Below are 23239 nucleotides of genomic sequence, written 5' to 3'. Positions count from 1 at the left end.
AGCAAAGAGGTCACACGGAGAATCAGAGCAATTCTCAGAGACACTGAGAACAAGATCGACAATTCCCTCCTGGCACTTTCCCTGTAGGAGATACCGCAAGACGTTTCTGTATATTGGGCACAGCGCTCTGCAGGCTGTTAGCAGAGACTTTCCCGGGACAGTGAAACCCTATGTCAGAGACACTGAGAAGAAGCCCCAATGTTGCCTGCAGGCACTTTCAGTGTGGGTGCCTTCTCCACGTGGTTCCTGGTTTCACTGCAGCTCTGAAGAGAATGTTAGCAAAGAGGTAACCGGGACAGTGAAAACAGTACTCAAAGACAGGGAGAGCAAGCTCTATATTACTCTCTTGGCACTTTCAATGTGGGACATACAGCGAGATGTTTGCTGCTTTTGCGTTTGGCTATTGGGAGATTTACAGCACAAAGATATCTAGTTGATTTGAAGCAGTTCCGAGAAAGTCTAAGCTAATCCCCACTTTTCCCTCCTGGCACTTTCCATGTGGGAGATATAGCACGATGTATATTGGTTTTGAGGACAACTCAAGGGACAGTGTAGGGAGAAAAGCTCCTGGCTCGCTGAATGCGGTTCCTGGAGACACTGCGATCAATGTGGGAGATATGTCAAGATGTGTGTTGGTTTTGAGGACGGCTCTCTGGAGAGTCTTAGCAAAGAGGTCACACGGAGAATCAGAGCAATTCTCAGAGACACTGAGAACAAGATCGACAATTCCCTCCTGGCACTTTCCCTGTAGGAGATACCGCAAGACGTTTCTGTATATTGGGCACAGCGCTCTGCAGGCTGTTAGCAGAGACTTTCCCGGGACAGTGAAACCCTATGTCAGAGACACTGAGAAGAAGCCCCAATGTTGCCTGCAGGCACTTTCAGTGTGGGTGCCTTCTCCACATGGTTCCTGGTTTCACTGCAGCTCTGAAGAGAATGTTAGCAAAGAGGTAACCAGGACAGTGAAAACAGTACTCAAAGACAGGGAGAGCAAGCTCTATATTACTCTCTTGGCACTTTCAATGTGGGACATACAGCGAGATGTTCGCTGCTTTTGCGTTTGGCTATTGGGAGATTTACAGCACAAAGATATCTAGTTGATTTGAAGCAGTTCCGAGAAAGTCTAAGCTAATCCCCACTTTTCCCTCCTGGCATTTTCCATGTGGGAGATATAGCACGATGTATATTGGTTTTGAGGACAACTCAATGGGCAGTGTATGGAGAAAAGCTCCTGGCTCACTGAACGCCGTTCCTGGAGACCCTGCGATCAATGTGGGAGATATGTCAAGATGTGTGTTGGTTTTGAGGACGGCTCTCTGGAGAGTCTTAGCAAAGAGGTCACACGGAGAATCAGAGCAATTCTCAGAGACACTGAGAACAAGATCGACAATTCCCTCCTGGCACTTTCCCTGTAGGAGATACCGCAAGACGTTTCTGTATATTGGGCACAGCGCTCTGCAGGGTGTTAGCAGAGACTTTCCCGGGACAGTGAAACCCTATGTCAGAGACACTGAGAAGAAGCCCCAATGTTGCCTGCAGGCACTTTCAGTGTGGGTGCCTTCTCCACGTGGTTCCTGGTTTCACTGCAGCTCTGAAGAGAATGTTAGCAAAGAGGTAACCGGGACAGTGAAAACAGTACTCAAAGACAGGGAGAGCAAGCTCTATATTACTCTCTTGGCACTTTCAATGTGGGACATACAGCGAGATGTTTGCTGCTTTTGCGTTTGGCTATTGGGAGATTTACAGCACAAAGATATCTAGTTGATTTGAAGCAGTTCCGAGAAAGTCTAAGCTAATCCCCACTTTTCCCTCCTGGCATTTTCCATGTGGGAGATATAGCACGATGTATATTGGTTTTGAGGACAACTCAATGGACAGTGTAGGGAGAAAAGTTCCTGGCTCGCTGAATGCGGTTCCTGGAGACACTGCGATCAATGTGGGAGATATGTCAAGATGTGTGTTGGTTTTGATGACGGCTCTCTGGAGAGTCTTAGCAAAGAGGTCACACGGAGAATCAGAGCAATTCTCAGAGACACTGAGAACAAGATCGACAATTCCCTCCTGGCACTTTCCCTGTAGGAGATACCGCAAGACGTTTCTGTATATTGGGCACAGCGCTCTGCAGGGTGTTAGCAGAGACTTTCCCGGGACAGTGAAACCCTATGTCAGAGACACTGAGAAGAAGCCCCAATGTTGCCTGCAGGCATTTTCAGTGTGGGTGCCTTCTCCACGTGGTTCCTGGTTTCACTGCAGCTCTGAAGAGAATGTTAGCAAAGAGGTAACCGGGACAGTGAAAACAGTACTCAAAGACAGGGAGAGCAAGCTCTATATTACTCTCTTGGCACTTTCAATGTGGGACATACAGCGAGATGTTCGCTGCTTTTGTGTTTGGCTATTGGGAGATTTACAGCACAAAGATATCTAGTTGATTTGAAGCAGTTCTGAGAAAGTCTAAGCTAATCCCCACTTTTCCCTCCTGGCACTTTCCATGTGGGAGATATAGCACGATGTATATTGGTTTTGAGGACAACTCAATGGACAGTGTAGGGAGAAAAGCTCCTGGCTCACTGAACGCCGTTCCTGGAGACCCTGCGATCAATGTGGGAGATATGTCAAGATGTGTGTTGGTTTTGAGGACGGCTCTCTGGAGAGTCTTAGCAAAGAGGTCACACGGAGAATCAGAGCAATTCTCAGAGACACTGAGAACAAGATCGACAATTCCCTCCTGGCACTTTCCCTGTAGGAGATACCGCAAGACGTTTCTGTATATTGGGCACAGCGCTCTGCAGGCTGTTAGCAGAGACTTTCCCGGGACAGTGAAACCCTATGTCAGAGACACTGAGAAGAAGCCCCAATGTTGCCTGCAGGCACTTTCAGTGTGGGTGCCTTCTCCACGTGGTTCCTGGTTTCACTGCAGCTCTGAAGAGAATGTTAGCAAAGAGGTAACCGGGACAGTGAAAACAGGACTCAAAGACAGGGAGAGCAAGCTCTATATTACTCTCTTGGCACTTTCAATGTGGGACATACAGCGAGATGTTCGCTGCTTTTGCGTTTGGCTATTGGGAGATTTACAGCACAAAGATATCTAGTTGATTTGAAGCAGTTCCGAGAAAGTCTAAGCTAATCCCCACTTTTCCCTCCTGGCATTTTCCATGTGGGAGATATAGCACGATGTATATTGGTTTTGAGGACAACTCAAGGGACAGTGTAGGGAGAAAAGTTCCTGGCTCGCTGAATGCGGTTCCTGGAGACACTGCGATCAATGTGGGAGATATGTCAAGATGTGTGTTGGTTTTGAGGACGGCTCTCTGGAGAGTCTTAGCAAAGAGGTCACACGGAGAATCAGAGCAATTCTCAGAGACACTGAGAACAAGATCGACAATTCCCTCCTGGCACTTTCCCTGTAGGAGATACCGCAAGACGTTTCTGTATATTGGGCACAGCGCTCTGCAGGGTGTTAGCAGAGACTTTCCCGGGACAGTGAAACCCTATGTCAGAGACACTGAGAAGAAGCCCCAATGTTGCCTGCAGGCACTTTCAGTGTGGGTGCCTTCTCCACGTGGTTCCTGGTTTCACTGCAGCTCTGAAGAGAATGTTAGCAAAGAGGTAACCGGGACAGTGAAAACAGTACTCAAAGACAGGGAGAGCAAGCTCTATATTACTCTCTTGGCACTTTCAATGTGGGACATACAGCGAGATGTTCGCTGCTTTTGCGTTTGGCTATTGGGAGATTTACAGCACAAAGATATCTAGTTGATTTGAAGCAGTTCCGAGAAAGTCTAAGCTAATCCCCACTTTTCCCTCCTGGCATTTTCCATGTGGGAGATATAGCACGATGTATATTGGTTTTGAGGACAACTCAATGGGCAGTGTATGGAGAAAAGCTCCTGGCTCACTGAACGCCGTTCCTGGAGACCCTGCGATCAATGTGGGAGATATGTCAAGATGTGTGTTGGTTTTGAGGACGGCTCTCTGGAGAGTCTTAGCAAAGAGGTCACACGGAGAATCAGAGCAATTCTCAGAGACACTGAGAACAAGATCGACAATTCCCTCCTGGCACTTTCCCTGTAGGAGATACCGCAAGACGTTTCTGTATATTGGGCACAGCGCTCTGCAGGGTGTTAGCAGAGACTTTCCCGGGACAGTGAAACCCTATGTCAGAGACACTGAGAAGAAGCCCCAATGTTGCCTGCAGGCACTTTCAGTGTGGGTGCCTTCTCCACGTGGTTCCTGGTTTCACTGCAGCTCTGAAGAGAATGTTAGCAAAGAGGTAACCGGGACAGTGAAAACAGTACTCAAAGACAGGGAGAGCAAGCTCTATATTACTCTCTTGGCACTTTCAATGTGGGACATACAGCGAGATGTTCGCTGCTTTTGCGTTTGGCTATTGGGAGATTTACAGCACAAAGATATCTAGTTGATTTGAAGCAGTTCCGAGAAAGTCTAAGCTAATCCCCACTTTTCCCTCCTGGCATTTTCCATGTGGGAGATATAGCACGATGTATATTGGTTTTGAGGACAACTCAATGGGCAGTGTATGGAGAAAAGCTCCTGGCTCACTGAACGCCGTTCCTGGAGACACTGCGATCAATGTGGGAGATATGTCAAGATGTGTGTTGGTTTTGAGGACGGCTCTCTGGAGAGTCTTAGCAAAGAGGTCACACGGAGAATCAGAGCAATTCTCAGAGACACTGAGAACAAGATCGACAATTCCCTCCTGGCACTTTCCCTGTAGGAGATACCGCAAGACGTTTCTGTATATTGGGCACAGCGCTCTGCAGGCTGTTAGCAGAGACTTTCCCGGGACAGTGAAACCCTATGTCAGAGACACTGAGAAGAAGCCCCAATGTTGCCTGCAGGCACTTTCAGTGTGGGTGCCTTCTCCACGTGGTTCCTGGTTTCACTGCAGCTCTGAAGAGAATGTTAGCAAAGAGGTAACCGGGACAGTGAAAACAGTACTCAAAGACAGGGAGAGCAAGCTCTATATTACTCTCTTGGCACTTTCAATGTGGGACATACAGCGAGATGTTCGCTGCTTTTGCGTTTGGCTATTGGGAGATTTACAGCACAAAGATATCTAGTTGATTTGAAGCAGTTCCGAGAAAGTCTAAGCTAATCCCCACTTTTCCCTCCTGGCATTTTCCATGTGGGAGATATAGCACGATGTATATTGGTTTTGAGGACAACTCAATGGACAGTGTATGGAGAAAAGCTCCTGGCTCACTGAACGCCGTTCCTGGAGACCCTGCGATCAATGTGGGAGATATGTCAAGATGTGTGTTGGTTTTGAGGACGGCTCTCTGGAGAGTCTTAGCAAAGAGGTCACACGGAGAATCAGAGCAATTCTCAGAGACACTGAGAACAAGATCGACAATTCCCTCCTGGCACTTTCCCTGTAGGAGATACCGCAAGACGTTTCTGTATATTGGGCACAGCGCTCTGCAGGGTGTTAGCAGAGACTTTCCCGGGACAGTGAAACCCTATGTCAGAGACACTGAGAAGAAGCCCCAATGTTGCCTGCAGGCACTTTCAGTGTGGGTGCCTTCTCCACGTGGTTCCTGGTTTCACTGCAGCTCTGAAGAGAATGTTAGCAAAGAGGTAACCGGGACAGTGAAAACAGTACTCAAAGACAGGGAGAGCAAGCTCTATATTACTCTCTTGGCACTTTCAATGTGGGACATAGAGCGAGATTTTCGCTGCTTTTGCGTTTGGCTATTGGGAGATTTACAGCACAAAGATATCTAGTTGATTTGAAGCAGTTCCGAGAAAGTCTAAGCTAATCCCCACTTTTCCCTCCTGGCATTTTCCATGTGGGAGATATAGCACGATGTATATTGGTTTTGAGGACAACTCAATGGGCAGTGTATGGAGAAAAGCTCCTGGCTCACTGAACGCCGTTCCTGGAGACCCTGCGATCAATGTGGGAGATATGTCAAGATGTGTGTTGGTTTTGAGGACGGCTCTCTGGAGAGTCTTAGCAAAGAGGTCACACGGAGAATCAGAGCAATTCTCAGAGACACTGAGAACAAGATCGACAATTCCCTCCTGGCACTTTCCCTGTAGGAGATACCGCAAGACGTTTCTGTATATTGGGCACAGCGCTCTGCAGGGTGTTAGCAGAGACTTTCCCGGGACAGTGAAACCCTATGTCAGAGACACTGAGAAGAAGCCCCAATGTTGCCTGCAGGCACTTTCAGTGTGGGTGCCTTCTCCACGTGGTTCCTGGTTTCACTGCAGCTCTGAAGAGAATGTTAGCAAAGAGGTAACCGGGACAGTGAAAACAGTACTCAAAGACAGGGAGAGCAAGCTCTATATTACTCTCTTGGCACTTTCAATGTGGGACATACAGCGAGATGTTTGCTGCTTTTGCGTTTGGCTATTGGGAGATTTACAGCACAAAGATATCTAGTTGATTTGAAGCAGTTCCGAGAAAGTCTAAGCTAATCCCCACTTTTCCCTCCTGGCACTTTCCATGTGGGAGATATAGCACGATGTATATTGGTTTTGAGGACAACTCAATGGACAGTGTAGGGAGAAAAGCTCCTGGCTCGCTGAATGCGGTTCCTGGAGACACTGCGATCAATGTGGGAGATATGTCAAGATGTGTGTTGGTTTTGAGGACGGCTCTCTGGAGAGTCTTAGCAAAGAGGTCACACGGAGAATCAGAGCAATTCTCAGAGACACTGAGAACAAGATCGACAATTCCCTCCTGGCACTTTCCCTGTAGGAGATACCGCAAGACGTTTCTGTATATTGGGCACAGCGCTCTGCAGGCTGTTAGCAGAGACTTTCCCGGGACAGTGAAACCCTATGTCAGAGACACTGAGAAGAAGCCCCAATGTTGCCTGCAGGCACTTTCAGTGTGGGTGCCTTCTCCACATGGTTCCTGGTTTCACTGCAGCTCTGAAGAGAATGTTAGCAAAGAGGTAACCAGGACAGTGAAAACAGTACTCAAAGACAGGGAGAGCAAGCTCTATATTGCTCTCTTGGCACTTTCAATGTGGGACATACAGCGAGATGTTCTCTGCTTTTGCGTTTGGCTATTGGGAGATTTACAGCACAAAGATATCTAGTTGATTTGAAGCAGTTCCGAGAAAGTCTAAGCTAATCCCCACTTTTCCCTCCTGGCATTTTCCATGTGGGAGATATAGCACGATGTATATTGGTTTTGAGGACAACTCAAGGGACAGTGTAGGGAGAAAAGTTCCTGGCTCGCTGAATGCGGTTCCTGGAGACACTGCGATCAATGTAGGAGATATGTCAAGATGTGTGTTGGTTTTGAGGACGGCTCTCTGGAGAGTCTTAGCAAAGAGGTCACACGGAGAATCAGAGCAATTCTCAGAGACACTGAGAACAAGATCGACAATTGCCTCCTGGCACTTTCCCTGTAGGAGATACCGCAAGACGTTTCTGTATATTGGGCACAGCGCTCTGCAGGGTGTTAGCAGAGACTTTCCCGGGACAGTGAAACCCTATGTCAGAGACACTGAGAAGAAGCCCCAATGTTGCCTGCAGGCACTTTCAGTGTGGGTGCCTTCTCCACGTGGTTCCTGGTTTCACTGCAGCTCTGAAGAGAATGTTAGCAAAGAGGTAACCGGGACAGTGAAAACAGTACTCAAAGACAGGGAGAGCAAGCTCTATATTACTCTCTTGGCACTTTCAATGTGGGACATACAGCGAGATGTTCGCTGCTTTTGCGTTTGGCTATTGGGAGATTTACAGCACAAAGATATCTAGTTGATTTGAAGCAGTTCCGAGAAAGTCTAAGCTAATCCCCACTTTTCCCTCCTGGCATTTTCCATGTGGGAGATATAGCACGATGTATATTGGTTTTGAGGACAACTCAATGGGCAGTGTATGGAGAAAAGCTCCTGGCTCACTGAACGCCGTTCCTGGAGACCCTGCGATCAATGTGGGAGATATGTCAAGATGTGTGTTGGTTTTGAGGACGGCTCTCTGGAGAGTCTTAGCAAAGAGGTCACACGGAGAATCAGAGCAATTCTCAGAGACACTGAGAACAAGATCGACAATTCCCTCCTGGCACTTTCCCTGTAGGAGATACCGCAAGACGTTTCTGTATATTGGGCACAGCGCTCTGCAGGGTGTTAGCAGAGACTTTCCCGGGACAGTGAAACCCTATGTCAGAGACACTGAGAAGAAGCCCCAATGTTGCCTGCAGGCACTTTCAGTGTGGGTGCCTTCTCCACGTGGTTCCTGGTTTCACTGCAGCTCTGAAGAGAATGTTAGCAAAGAGGTAACCGGGACAGTGAAAACAGTACTCAAAGACAGGGAGAGCAAGCTCTATATTACTCTCTTGGCACTTTCAATGTGGGACATACAGCGAGATGTTCGCTGCTTTTGCGTTTGGCTATTGGGAGATTTACAGCACAAAGATATCTAGTTGATTTGAAGCAGTTCCGAGAAAGTCTAAGCTAATCCCCACTTTTCCCTCCTGGCATTTTCCATGTGGGAGATATAGCACGATGTATATTGGTTTTGAGGACAACTCAATGGGCAGTGTATGGAGAAAAGCTCCTGGCTCACTGAACGCCGTTCCTGGAGACACTGCGATCAATGTGGGAGATATGTCAAGATGTGTGTTGGTTTTGAGGACGGCTCTCTGGAGAGTCTTAGCAAAGAGGTCACACGGAGAATCAGAGCAATTCTCAGAGACACTGAGAACAAGATCGACAATTCCCTCCTGGCACTTTCCCTGTAGGAGATACCGCAAGACGTTTCTGTATATTGGGCACAGCGCTCTGCAGGCTGTTAGCAGAGACTTTCCCGGGACAGTGAAACCCTATGTCAGAGACACTGAGAAGAAGCCCCAATGTTGCCTGCAGGCACTTTCAGTGTGGGTGCCTTCTCCACGTGGTTCCTGGTTTCACTGCAGCTCTGAAGAGAATGTTAGCAAAGAGGTAACCGGGACAGTGAAAACAGTACTCAAAGACAGGGAGAGCAAGCTCTATATTACTCTCTTGGCACTTTCAATGTGGGACATACAGCGAGATGTTCGCTGCTTTTGCGTTTGGCTATTGGGAGATTTACAGCACAAAGATATCTAGTTGATTTGAAGCAGTTCCGAGAAAGTCTAAGCTAATCCCCACTTTTCCCTCCTGGCATTTTCCATGTGGGAGATATAGCACGATGTATATTGGTTTTGAGGACAACTCAATGGACAGTGTATGGAGAAAAGCTCCTGGCTCACTGAACGCCGTTCCTGGAGACCCTGCGATCAATGTGGGAGATATGTCAAGATGTGTGTTGGTTTTGAGGACGGCTCTCTGGAGAGTCTTAGCAAAGAGGTCACACGGAGAATCAGAGCAATTCTCAGAGACACTGAGAACAAGATCGACAATTCCCTCCTGGCACTTTCCCTGTAGGAGATACCGCAAGACGTTTCTGTATATTGGGCACAGCGCTCTGCAGGGTGTTAGCAGAGACTTTCCCGGGACAGTGAAACCCTATGTCAGAGACACTGAGAAGAAGCCCCAATGTTGCCTGCAGGCACTTTCAGTGTGGGTGCCTTCTCCACGTGGTTCCTGGTTTCACTGCAGCTCTGAAGAGAATGTTAGCAAAGAGGTAACCGGGACAGTGAAAACAGTACTCAAAGACAGGGAGAGCAAGCTCTATATTACTCTCTTGGCACTTTCAATGTGGGACATACAGCGAGATGTTTGCTGCTTTTGCGTTTGGCTATTGGGAGATTTACAGCACAAAGATATCTAGTTGATTTGAAGCAGTTCCGAGAAAGTCTAAGCTAATCCCCACTTTTCCCTCCTGGCATTTTCCATGTGGGAGATATAGCACGATGTATATTGGTTTTGAGGACAACTCAATGGGCAGTGTATGGAGAAAAGCTCCTGGCTCACTGAACGCCGTTCCTGGAGACCCTGCGATCAATGTGGGAGATATGTCAAGATGTGTGTTGGTTTTGAGGACGGCTCTCTGGAGAGTCTTAGCAAAGAGGTCACACGGAGAATCAGAGCAATTCTCAGAGACACTGAGAACAAGATCGACAATTCCCTCCTGGCACTTTCCCTGTAGGAGATACCGCAAGACGTTTCTGTATATTGGGCACAGCGCTCTGCAGGGTGTTAGCAGAGACTTTCCCGGGACAGTGAAACCCTATGTCAGAGACACTGAGAAGAAGCCCCAATGTTGCCTGCAGGCACTTTCAGTGTGGGTGCCTTCTCCACGTGGTTCCTGGTTTCACTGCAGCTCTGAAGAGAATGTTAGCAAAGAGGTAACCGGGACAGTGAAAACAGTACTCAAAGACAGGGAGAGCAAGCTCTATATTACTCTCTTGGCACTTTCAATGTGGGACATACAGCGAGATGTTTGCTGCTTTTGCGTTTGGCTATTGGGAGATTTACAGCACAAAGATATCTAGTTGATTTGAAGCAGTTCCGAGAAAGTCTAAGCTAATCCCCACTTTTCCCTCCTGGCACTTTCCATGTGGGAGATATAGCACGATGTATATTGGTTTTGAGGACAACTCAATGGACAGTGTAGGGAGAAAAGCTCCTGGCTCGCTGAATGCGGTTCCTGGAGACACTGCGATCAATGTGGGAGATATGTCAAGATGTGTGTTGGTTTTGAGGACGGCTCTCTGGAGAGTCTTAGCAAAGAGGTCACACGGAGAATCAGAGCAATTCTCAGAGACACTGAGAACAAGATCGACAATTCCCTCCTGGCACTTTCCCTGTAGGAGATACCGCAAGACGTTTCTGTATATTGGGCACAGCGCTCTGCAGGCTGTTAGCAGAGACTTTCCCGGGACAGTGAAACCCTATGTCAGAGACACTGAGAAGAAGCCCCAATGTTGCCTGCAGGCACTTTCAGTGTGGGTGCCTTCTCCACATGGTTCCTGGTTTCACTGCAGCTCTGAAGAGAATGTTAGCAAAGAGGTAACCAGGACAGTGAAAACAGTACTCAAAGACAGGGAGAGCAAGCTCTATATTGCTCTCTTGGCACTTTCAATGTGGGACATACAGCGAGATGTTCTCTGCTTTTGCGTTTGGCTATTGGGAGATTTACAGCACAAAGATATCTAGTTGATTTGAAGCAGTTCCGAGAAAGTCTAAGCTAATCCCCACTTTTCCCTCCTGGCATTTTCCATGTGGGAGATATAGCACGATGTATATTGGTTTTGAGGACAACTCAAGGGACAGTGTAGGGAGAAAAGTTCCTGGCTCGCTGAATGCGGTTCCTGGAGACACTGCGATCAATGTAGGAGATATGTCAAGATGTGTGTTGGTTTTGAGGACGGCTCTCTGGAGAGTCTTAGCAAAGAGGTCACACGGAGAATCAGAGCAATTCTCAGAGACACTGAGAACAAGATCGACAATTGCCTCCTGGCACTTTCCCTGTAGGAGATACCGCAAGACGTTTCTGTATATTGGGCACAGCGCTCTGCAGGGTGTTAGCAGAGACTTTCCCGGGACAGTGAAACCCTATGTCAGAGACACTGAGAAGAAGCCCCAATGTTGCCTGCAGGCACTTTCAGTGTGGGTGCCTTCTCCACGTGGTTCCTGGTTTCACTGCAGCTCTGAAGAGAATGTTAGCAAAGAGGTAACCGGGACAGTGAAAACAGTACTCAAAGACAGGGAGAGCAAGCTCTATATTACTCTCTTGGCACTTTCAATGTGGGACATACAGCGAGATGTTCGCTGCTTTTGCGTTTGGCTATTGGGAGATTTACAGCACAAAGATATCTAGTTGATTTGAAGCAGTTCCGAGAAAGTCTAAGCTAATCCCCACTTTTCCCTCCTGGCATTTTCCATGTGGGAGATATAGCACGATGTATATTGGTTTTGAGGACAACTCAATGGGCAGTGTATGGAGAAAAGCTCCTGGCTCACTGAACGCCGTTCCTGGAGACACTGCGATCAATGTGGGAGATATGTCAAGATGTGTGTTGGTTTTGAGGACGGCTCTCTGGAGAGTCTTAGCAAAGAGGTCACACGGAGAATCAGAGCAATTCTCAGAGACACTGAGAACAAGATCGACAATTCCCTCCTGGCACTTTCCCTGTAGGAGATACCGCAAGACGTTTCTGTATATTGGGCACAGCGCTCTGCAGGCTGTTAGCAGAGACTTTCCCGGCACAGTGAAACCCTATGTCAGAGACACTGAGAAGAAGCCCCAATGTTGCCTGCAGGCACTTTCAGTGTGGGTGCCTTCTCCACGTGGTTCCTGGTTTCACTGCAGCTCTGAAGAGAATGTTAGCAAAGAGGTAACCGGGACAGTGAAAACAGTACTCAAAGACAGGGAGAGCAGGCTCTATATTACTCTCTTGGCACTTTCAATGTGGGACATACAGCGAGATGTTTGCTGCTTTTGCGTTTGGCTATTGGGAGATTTACAGCACAAAGATATCTAGTTGATTTGAAGCAGTTCCGAGAAAGTCTAAGCTAATCCCCACTTTTCCCTCCTGGCACTTTCCATGTGGGAGATATAGCACGATGTATATTGGTTTTGAGGACAACTCAAGGGACAGTGTAGGGAGAAAAGCTCCTGGCTCGCTGAATGCGGTTCCTGGAGACACTGCGATCAATGTGGGAGATATGTCAAGATGTGTGTTGGTTTTGAGGACGGCTCTCTGGAGAGTCTTAGCAAAGAGGTCACACGGAGAATCAGAGCAATTCTCAGAGACACTGAGAACAAGATCGACAATTGCCTCCTGGCACTTTCCCTGTAGGAGATACCGCAAGACGTTTCTGTATATTGGGCACAGCGCTCTGCAGGGTGTTAGCAGAGACTTTCCCGGGACAGTGAAACCCTATGTCAGAGACACTGAGAAGAAGCCCCAATGTTGCCTGCAGGCACTTTCAGTGTGGGTGCCTTCTCCACGTGGTTCCTGGTTTCACTGCAGCTCTGAAGAGAATGTTAGCAAAGAGGTAACCGGGACAGTGAAAACAGTACTCAAAGACAGGGAGAGCAAGCTCTATATTACTCTCTTGGCACTTTCAATGTGGGACATAGAGCGAGATGTTCGCTGCTTTTGCGTTTGGCTATTGGGAGATTTACAGCACAAAGATATCTAGTTGATTTGAAGCAGTTCCGAGAAAGTCTAAGCTAATCCCCACTTTTCCCTCCTGGCACTTTCCATGTGGGAGATATAGCACGATGTATATTGGTTTTGAGGACAACTCAATGGACAGTGTAGGGAGAAAAGCTCCTGGCTCGCTGAATGCCGTTCCTGGAGACACTGCGATCAATGTGGGAGATATGTCAAGATGTGTGTTGGTTTTGAGGACGGCTCTCTGGAGAGTCTTAGCAAAGAGGTCACACGGAGAATCAGAGCAATTCTCAGAGACACTGAGAACAAGATCGACAATTCCCTCCTGGCACTTTCCCTGTAGGAGATACCGCAAGACGTTTCTGTATATTGGGCACAGCGCTCTGCAGGGTGTTAGCAGAGACTTTCCCGGGACAGTGAAACCCTATGTCAGAGACACTGAGAAGAAGCCCCAATGTTGCCTGCAGGCACTTTCAGTGTGGGTGCCTTCTCCACGTGGTTCCTGGTTTCACTGCAGCTCTGAAGAGAATGTTAGCAAAGAGGTAACCGGGACAGTGAAAACAGTACTCAAAGACAGGGAGAGCAAGCTCTATATTACTCTCTTGGCACTTTCAATGTGGGACATACAGCGAGATGTTTGCTGCTTTTGCGTTTGGCTATTGGGAGATTTACAGCACAAAGATATCTAGTTGATTTGAAGCAGTTCCGAGAAAGTCTAAGCTAATCCCCACTTTTCCCTCCTGGCACTTTCCATGTGGGAGATATAGCACGATGTATATTGGTTTTGAGGACAACTCAAGGGACAGTGTAGGGAGAAAAGCTCCTGGCTCGCTGAATGCGGTTCCTGGAGACACTGCGATCAATGTGGGAGATATGTCAAGATGTGTGTTGGTTTTGAGGACGGCTCTCTGGAGAGTCTTAGCAAAGAGGTCACACGGAGAATCAGAGCAATTCTCAGAGACACTGAGAACAAGATCGACAATTGCCTCCTGGCACTTTCCCTGTAGGAGATACCGCAAGACGTTTCTGTATATTGGGCACAGCGCTCTGCAGGCTGTTAGCAGAGACTTTCCCGGGACAGTGAAACCCTATGTCAGAGACACTGAGAAGAAGCCCCAATGTTGCCTGCAGGCACTTTCAGTGTGGGTGCCTTCTCCACGTGGTTCCTGGTTTCACTGCAGCTCTGAAGAGAATGTTAGCAAAGAGGTAACCGGGACAGTGAAAACAGTACTCAAAGACAGGGAGAGCAAGCTCTATATTACTCTCTTGGCACTTTCAATGTGGGACATAGAGCGAGATGTTCGCTGCTTTTGCGTTTGGCTATTGGGAGATTTACAGCACAAAGATATCTAGTTGATTTGAAGCAGTTCCGAGAAAGTCTAAGCTAATCCCCACTTTTCCCTCCTGGCACTTTCCATGTGGGAGATATAGCACGATGTATATTGGTTTTGAGGACAACTCAATGGACAGTGTAGGGAGAAAAGCTCCTGGCTCGCTGAATGCGGTTCCTGGAGACACTGCGATCAATGTGGGAGATATGTCAAGATGTGTGTTGGTTTTGAGGACGGCTCTCTGGAGAGTCTTAGCAAAGAGGTCACACGGAGAATCAGAGCAATTCTCAGAGACACTGAGAACAAGATCGACAATTCCCTCCTGGCACTTTCCCTGTAGGAGATACCGCAAGACGTTTCTGTATATTGGGCACAGCGCTCTGCAGGCTGTTAGCAGAGACTTTCCCGGGACAGTGAAACCCTATGTCAGAGACACTGAGAAGAAGCCCCAATGTTGCCTGCAGGCACTTTCAGTGTGGGTGCCTTCTCCACGTGGTTCCTGGTTTCACTGCAGCTCTGAAGAGAATGTTAGCAAAGAGGTAACCGGGACAGTGAAAACGGTACTCAAAGACAGGGAGAGCAAGCTCTATATTACTCTCTTGGCACTTTCAATGTGGGACATAGAGCGAGATGTTTGCTGCTTTTGCGTTTGGCTATTGGGAGATTTACAGCACAAAGATATCTAGTTGATTTGAAGCAGTTCCGAGAAAGTCTAAGCTAATCCCCACTTTTCCCTCCTGGCACTTTCCATGTGGGAGATATAGCACGATGTATATTGGTTTTGAGGACAACTCAAGGGACAGTGTAGGGAGAAAAGCTCCTGGCTCGCTGAATGCGGTTCCTGGAGACACTGCGATCAATGTGGGAGATATGTCAAGATGTGTGTTGGTTTTGAGGACGGCTCTCTGGAGAGTCTTAGCAAAGAGGTCACACGGAGAATCAGAGCAATTCTCAGAGACACTGAGAACAAGATCGACAATTCCCTCCTGGCACTTTCCCTGTAGGAGATACCGCAAGATGTTTCTGTATATTGGGCACAGCGCTCTGCAGGCTGTTAGCAGAGACTTTCCCGGGACAGTGAAACCCTATGTCAGAGACACTGAGAAGAAGCCCCAATGTTGCCTGCAGGCACTTTCAGTGTGGGTGCCTTCTCCACGTGGTTCCTGGTTTCACTGCAGCTCTGAAGAGAATGTTAGCAAAGAGGTAACCGGGACAGTGAAAACAGTACTCAAAGACAGGGAGAGCAAGCTCTATATTACTCTCTTGGCACTTTCAATGTGGGACATACAGCGAGATGTTTGCTGCTTTTGCGTTTGGCTATTGAGAGATTTACAGCACAAAGATATCTAGTTGATTTGAAGCAGTTCCGAGAAAGTCTAAGCTAATCCCCACTTTTCCCTCCTGGCACTTTCCATGTGGGAGATATAGCACGATGTATATTGGTTTTGAGGACAACTCTATGGACAGTGTAGGGAGAAAAGCTCCTGGCTCGCTGAATGCGGTTCCTGGAGACACTGCGATCAATGTGGGAGATAAGTCAAGATGTGTGTTGGTTTTGAGGACGGCTCTCTGGAGAGTCTTAGCAAAGAGGTCACACGGAGAATCAGAGCAATTCTCAGAGACACTGAGAACAAGATCGACAATTCCCTCCTGGCACTTTCCCTGTAGGAGATACCGCAAGACGTTTCTGTATATTGGGCACAGCGCTCTGCAGGGTGTTAGCAGAGACTTTCCCGGGACAGTGAAACCCTATGTCAGAGACACTGAGAAGAAGCCCCAATGTTGCCTGCAGGCACTTTCAGTGTGGGTGCCTTCTCCACGTGGTTCCTGGTTTCACTGCAGCTCTGAAGAGAATGTTAGCAAAGAGGTAACCGGGACAGTGAAAACAGTACTCAAAGACAGGGAGAGCAAGCTCTATATTACTCTCTTGGCACTTTCAATGTGGGACATACAGCGAGATGTTTGCTGCTTTTGCGTTTGGCTATTGGGAGATTTACAGCACAAAGATATCTAGTTGATTTGAAGCAGTTCCGAGAAAGTCTAAGCTAATCCCCACTTTTCCCTCCTGGCATTTTCCATGTGGGAGATATAGCACGATGTATATTGGTTTTGAGGACAACTCAAGGGACAGTGTAGGGAGAAAAGCTCCTGGCTCGCTGAATGCCGTTCCTGGAGACACTGCGATCAATGTGGGAGATATGTCAAGATGTGTGTTGGTTTTGAGGACGGCTCTCTGGAGAGTCTTAGCAAAGAGGTCACACGGAGAATCAGAGCAATTCTCAGAGACACTGAGAACAAGATCGACAATTCCCTCCTGGCACTTTCCCTGTAGGAGATACCGCAAGACGTTTCTGTATATTGGGCACAGCGCTCTGCAGGCTGTTAGCAGAGACTTTCCCGGGACAGTGAAACCCTATGTCAGAGACACTGAGAAGAAGCCCCAATGTTGCCTGCAGGCACTTTCAGTGTGGGTGCCTTCTCCACGTGGTTCCTGGTTTCACTGCAGCTCTGAAGAGAATGTTAGCAAAGAGGTAAGCGGGACAGTGAAAACAGTACTCAAAGACAGGGAGAGCAAGCTCTATATTACTCTCTTGGCACTTTCAATGTGGGACATACAGCGAGATGTTCGCTGCTTTTGCGTTTGGCTATTGGGAGATTTACAGCACAAAGATATCTAGTTGATTTGAAGCAGTTCCAAGAAAGTCTAACCTAATCCCCACTTTTCCCTCCTGGCATTTTCCATGTGGGAGATATAGCACGATGTATATTGGTTTTGAGGACAACTCAATGGACAGTGTAGGGAGAAAAGCTCCTGGCTCGCTGAATGCGGTTCCTGGAGACACTGCGATCAATGTGGGAGATATGTCAAGATGTGTGTTGGTTTTGAGGACGGCTCTCTGGAGAGTCTTAGCAAAGAGGTCACACGGAGAATCAGAGCAATTCTCAGAGACACTGAGAACAAGATCGACAATTCCCTCCTGGCACTTTCCCTGTAGGAGATACCGCAAGACGTTTCTGTATATTGGGCACAGCGCTCTGCAGGCTGTTAGCAGAGACTTTCCCGGGACAGTGAAACCCTATGTCAGAGACACTGAGAAGAAGCCCCAATGTTGCCTGCAGGCACTTTCAGTGTGGGTGCCTTCTCCACGTGGTTCCTGGTTTCACTGCAGCTCTGAAGAGAATGTTAGCAAAGAGGTAACCAGGACAGTGAAAACAGTACTCAAAGACAGGGAGAGCAAGCTCTATATTACTCTCTTGGCACTTTCAATGTGGGACATACAGCGAGATGTTTGCTGCTTTTGCGTTTGGCTATTGAGAGATTTACAGCACAAAGATATCTAGTTGATTTGAAGCAGTTCCGAGAAAGTCTAAGCTAATCCCCACTTTTCCCTCCTGGCACTTTCCATGTGGGAGATATAGCACGATGTATATTGGTTTTGAGGACAACTCAATGGACAGTGTAGGGAGAAAAGCTCCTGGCTCGCTGAATGCGGTTCCTGGAGACACTGCGATCAATGTGGGAGATATGTCAAGATGTGTGTTGGTTTTGAGGACGGCTCTCTGGAGAGTCTTAGCAAAGAGGTCACACAGAGAATCAGAGCAATTCTCAGAGACACTGAGAACAAGATCGACAATTCCCTCCTGGCACTTTCCCTGTAGGAGATACCGCAAGACGTTTCTGTATATTGGGCACAGCGCTCTGCAGGCTGTTAGCAGAGACTTTCCCGGGACAGTGAAACCCTATGTCAGAGACACTGAGAAGAAGCCCCAATGTTGCCTGCAGGCACTTTCAGTGTGGGTGCCTTCTCCACGTGGTTCCTGGTTTCACTGCAGCTCTGAAGAGAATGTTAGCAAAGAGGTAAGCGGGACAGTGAAAACAGTACTCAAAGACAGGGAGAGCAAGCTCTATATTACTCTCTTGGCACTTTCAATGTGGGACATACAGCGAGATGTTTGCTGCTTTTGCGTTTGGCTATTGAGAGATTTACAGCACAAAGATATCTAGTTGATTTGAAGCAGTTCCGAGAAAGTCTAAGCTAATCCCCACTTTTCCCTCCTGGCACTTTCCATGTGGGAGATATAGCACGATGTATATTGGTTTTGAGGACAACTCTATGGACAGTGTAGGGAGAAAAGCTCCTGGCTCGCTGAATGCGGTTCCTGGAGACACTGCGATCAATGTGGGAGATATGTCAAGATGTGTGTTGGTTTTGAGGACGGCTCTCTGGAGAGTCTTAGCAAAGAGGTCACACGGAGAATCAGAGCAATTCTCAGAGACACTGAGAACAAGATCGACAATTCCCTCCTGGCACTTTCCCTGTAGGAGATACCGCAAGACGTTTCTGTATATTGGGCACAGCGCTCTGCAGGGTGTTAGCAGAGACTTTCCCGGGACAGTGAAACCCTATGTCAGAGACACTGAGAAGAAGCCCCAATGTTGCCTGCAGGCACTTTCAGTGTGGGTGCCTTCTCCACGTGGTTCCTGGTTTCACTGCAGCTCTGAAGAGAATGTTAGCAAAGAGGTAACCGGGACAGTGAAAACGGTACTCAAAGACAGGGAGAGCAAGCTCTATATTACTCTCTTGGCACTTTCAATGTGGGACATACAGCGAGATGTTTGCTGCTTTTGCGTTTGGCTATTGGGAGATTTACAGCACAAAGATATCTAGTTGATTTGAAGCAGTTCCGAGAAAGTCTAAGCTAATCCCCACTTTTCCCTCCTGGCATTTTCCATGTGGGAGATATAGCACGATGTATATTGGTTTTGAGGACAACTCAATGGACAGTGTAGGGAGAAAAGCTCCTGGCTCGCTGAATGCCGTTCCTGGAGACCCTGCGATCAATGTGGGAGATATGTCAAGATGTGTGTTGGTTTTGAGGACGGCTCTCTGGAGAGTCTTAGCAAAGAGGTCACACGGAGAATCAGAGCAATTCTCAGAGACACTGAGAACAAGATCGACAATTCCCTCCTGGCACTTTCCCTGTAGGAGATACCGCAAGACGTTTCTGTATATTGGGCACAGCGCTCTGCAGAGTGTTAGCAGAGACTTTCCCGGGACAGTGAAACCCTATGTCAGAGACACTGAGAAGAAGCCCCAATGTTGCCTGCAGGCACTTTCAGTGTGGGTGCCTTCTCCACGTGGTTCCTGGTTTCACTGCAGCTCTGAAGAGAATGTTAGCAAAGAGGTAAGCGGGACAGTGAAAACAGTACTCAAAGACAGGGAGAGCAAGCTCTATATTACTCTCTTGGCACTTTCAATGTGGGACATACAGCGAGATGTTCGCTGCTTTTGCGTTTGGCTATTGGGAGATTTACAGCACAAAGATATCTAGTTGATTTGAAGCAGTTCCGAGAAAGTCTAAGCTAATCCCCACTTTTCCCTCCTGGCATTTTCCATGTGGGAGATATAGCACGATGTATATTGGTTTTGAGGACAACTCAAGGGACAGTGTAGGGAGAAAAGTTCCTGGCTCGCTGAATGCCGTTCCTGGAGACACTGCGATCAATGTGGGAGATATGTCAAGATGTGTGTTGGTTTTGAGGACGGCTCTCTGGAGAGTCTTAGCAAAGAGGTCACACGGAGAATCAGAGCAATTCTCAGAGACACTGAGAACAAGATCGACAATTCCCTCCTGGCACTTTCCCTGTAGGAGATACCGCAAGACGTTTCTGTATATTGGGCACAGCGCTCTGCAGGGTGTTAGCAGAGACTTTCCCGGGACAGTGAAACCCTATGTCAGAGACACTGAGAAGAAGCCCCAATGTTGCCTGCAGGCACTTTCAGTGTGGGTGCCTTCTCCACGTGGTTCCTGGTTTCACTGCAGCTCTGAAGAGAATGTTAGCAAAGAGGTAAGCGGGACAGTGAAAACAGTACTCAAAGACAGGGAGAGCAAGCTCTATATTACTCTCTTGGCACTTTCAATGTGGGACATACAGCGAGATGTTTGCTGCTTTTGCGTTTGGCTATTGGGAGATTTACAGCACAAAGATATCTAGTTGATTTGAAGCAGTTCCGAGAAAGTCTAAGCTAATCCCCACTTTTCCCTCCTGGCATTTTCCATGTGGGAGATATAGCACGATGTATATTGGTTTTGAGGACAACTCAAGGGACAGTGTAGGGAGAAAAGTTCCTGGCTCGCTGAATGCGGTTCCTGGAGACACTGCGATCAATGTGGGAGATATGTCAAGATGTGTGTTGGTTTTGAGGACGGCTCTCTGGAGAGTCTTAGCAAAGAGGTCACACGGAGAATCAGAGCAATTCTCAGAGACACTGAGAACAAGATCGACAATTCCCTCCTGGCACTTTCCCTGTAGGAGATACCGCAAGACGTTTCTGTATATTGGGCACAGCGCTCTGCAGGGTGTTAGCAGAGACTTTCCCGGGACAGTGAAACCCTATGTCAGAGACACTGAGAAGAAGCCCCAATGTTGCCTGCAGGCACTTTCAGTGTGGGTGCCTTCTCCACGTGGTTCCTGGTTTCACTGCAGCTCTGAAGAGAATGTTAGCAAAGAGGTAACCGGGACAGTGAAAACAGTACTCAAAGACAGGGAGAGCAAGCTCTATATTACTCTCTTGGCACTTTCAATGTGGGACATACAGCGAGATGTTTGCTGCTTTTGTGTTTGGCTATTGGGAGATTTACAGCACAAAGATATCTAGTTGATTTGAAGCAGTTCCGAGAAAGTCTAAGCTAATCCCCACTTTTCCCTCCTGGCACTTTCCATGTGGGAGATATAGCACGATGTATATTGGTTTTGAGGACAACTCAAGGGACAGTGTAGGGAGAAAAGCTCCTGGCTCGCTGAATGCCGTTCCTGGAGACCCTGCGATCAATGTGGGAGATATGTCAAGATGTGTGTTGGTTTTGAGGACGGCTCTCTGGAGAGTCTTAGCAAAGAGGTCACATGGAGAATCAGAGCAATTCTCAGAGACACTGAGAACAAGATCGACAATTCCCTCCTGGCACTTTCCCTGTAGGAGATACCGCAAGACGTTTCTGTATATTGGGCACAGCGCTCTGCAGGGTGTTAGCAGAGACTTTCCCGGGACAGTGAAACCCTATGTCAGAGACACTGAGAAGAAGCCCCAATGTTGCCTGCAGGCACTTTCAGTGTGGGTGCCTTCTCCACGTGGTTCCTGGTTTCACTGCAGCTCTGAAGAGAATGTTAGCAAAGAGGTAAGCGGGACAGTGAAAACAGTACTCAAAGACAGGGAGAGCAAGCTCTATATTACTCTCTTGGCACTTTCAATGTGGGACATACAGCGAGATGTTCGCTGCTTTTGCGTTTGGCTATTGGGAGATTTACAGCACAAAGATATCTAGTTGATTTGAAGCAGTTCCGAGAAAGTCTAAGCTAATCCCCACTTTTCCCTCCTGGCATTTTCCATGTGGGAGATATAGCACGATGTATATTGGTTTTGAGGACAACTCAAGGGACAGTGTAGGGAGAAAAGTTCCTGGCTCGCTGAATGCCGTTCCTGGAGACACTGCGATCAATGTGGGAGATATGTCAAGATGTGTGTTGGTTTTGAGGACGGCTCTCTGGAGAGTCTTAGCAAAGAGGTCACACGGAGAATCAGAGCAATTCTCAGAGACACTGAGAACAAGATCGACAATTCCCTCCTGGCACTTTCCCTGTAGGAGATACCGCAAGACGTTTCTGTATATTGGGCACAGCGCTCTGCAGGGTGTTAGCAGAGACTTTCCCGGGACAGTGAAACCCTATGTCAGAGACACTGAGAAGAAGCCCCAATGTTGCCTGCAGGCACTTTCAGTGTGGGTGCCTTCTCCACGTGGTTCCTGGTTTCACTGCAGCTCTGAAGAGAATGTTAGCAAAGAGGTAAGCGGGACAGTGAAAACAGTACTCAAAGACAGGGAGAGCAAGCTCTATATTACTCTCTTGGCACTTTCAATGTGGGACATAGAGCGAGATGTTCGCTGCTTTTGCGTTTGGCTATTGGGAGATTTACAGCACAAAGATATCTAGTTGATTTGAAGCAGTTCCGAGAAAGTCTAAGCTAATCCCCACTTTTCCCTCCTGGCACTTTCCATGTGGGAGATATAGCACGATGTATATTGGTTTTGAGGACAACTCAAGGGACAGTGTAGGGAGAAAAGCTCCTGGCTCGCTGAATGCGGTTCCTGGAGACACTGCGATCAATGTGGGAGATATGTCAAGATGTGTGTTGGTTTTGAGGACGGCTCTCTGGAGAGTCTTAGCAAAGAGGTCACATGGAGAATCAGAGCAATTCTCAGAGACACTGAGAACAAGATCGACAATTCCCTCCTGGCACTTTCCCTGTAGGAGATACCGCAAGACGTTTCTGTATATTGGGCACAGCGCTCTGCAGGGTGTTAGCAGAGACTTTCCCGGGACAGTGAAACCCTATGTCAGAGACACTGAGAAGAAGCCCCAATGTTGCCTGCAGGCACTTTCAGTGTGGGTGCCTTCTCCACGTGGTTCCTGGTTTCACTGCAGCTCTGAAGAGAATGTTAGCAAAGAGGTAAGCGGGACAGTGAAAACAGTACTCAAAGACAGGGAGAGCAAGCTCTATATTACTCTCTTGGCACTTTCAATGTGGGACATACAGCGAGATGTTCGCTGCTTTTGCGTTTGGCTATTGGGAGATTTACAGCACAAAGATATCTAGTTGATTTGAAGCAGTTCCGAGAAAGTCTAAGCTAATCCCCACTTTTCCCTCCTGGCACTTTCCATGTGGGAGATATAGCACGATGTATATTGGTTTTGAGGACAACTCAATGGACAGTGTAGGGAGAAAAGCTCCTGGCTCGCTGAATGCGGTTCCTGGAGACACTGCGATCAATGTGGGAGATATGTCAAGATGTGTGTTGGTTTTGAGGACGGCTCTCTGGAGAGTCT

Source organism: Larus michahellis, chromosome 5 (genome assembly GCF_964199755.1).
Source record: "Larus michahellis chromosome 5, bLarMic1.1, whole genome shotgun sequence".
In the NCBI taxonomy this organism is placed as follows: domain Eukaryota; kingdom Metazoa; phylum Chordata; class Aves; order Charadriiformes; family Laridae; genus Larus; species Larus michahellis.
The sequence above is the reverse complement of the archived record's forward strand: the minus strand, read 5'-3'. Positions refer to the sequence as shown.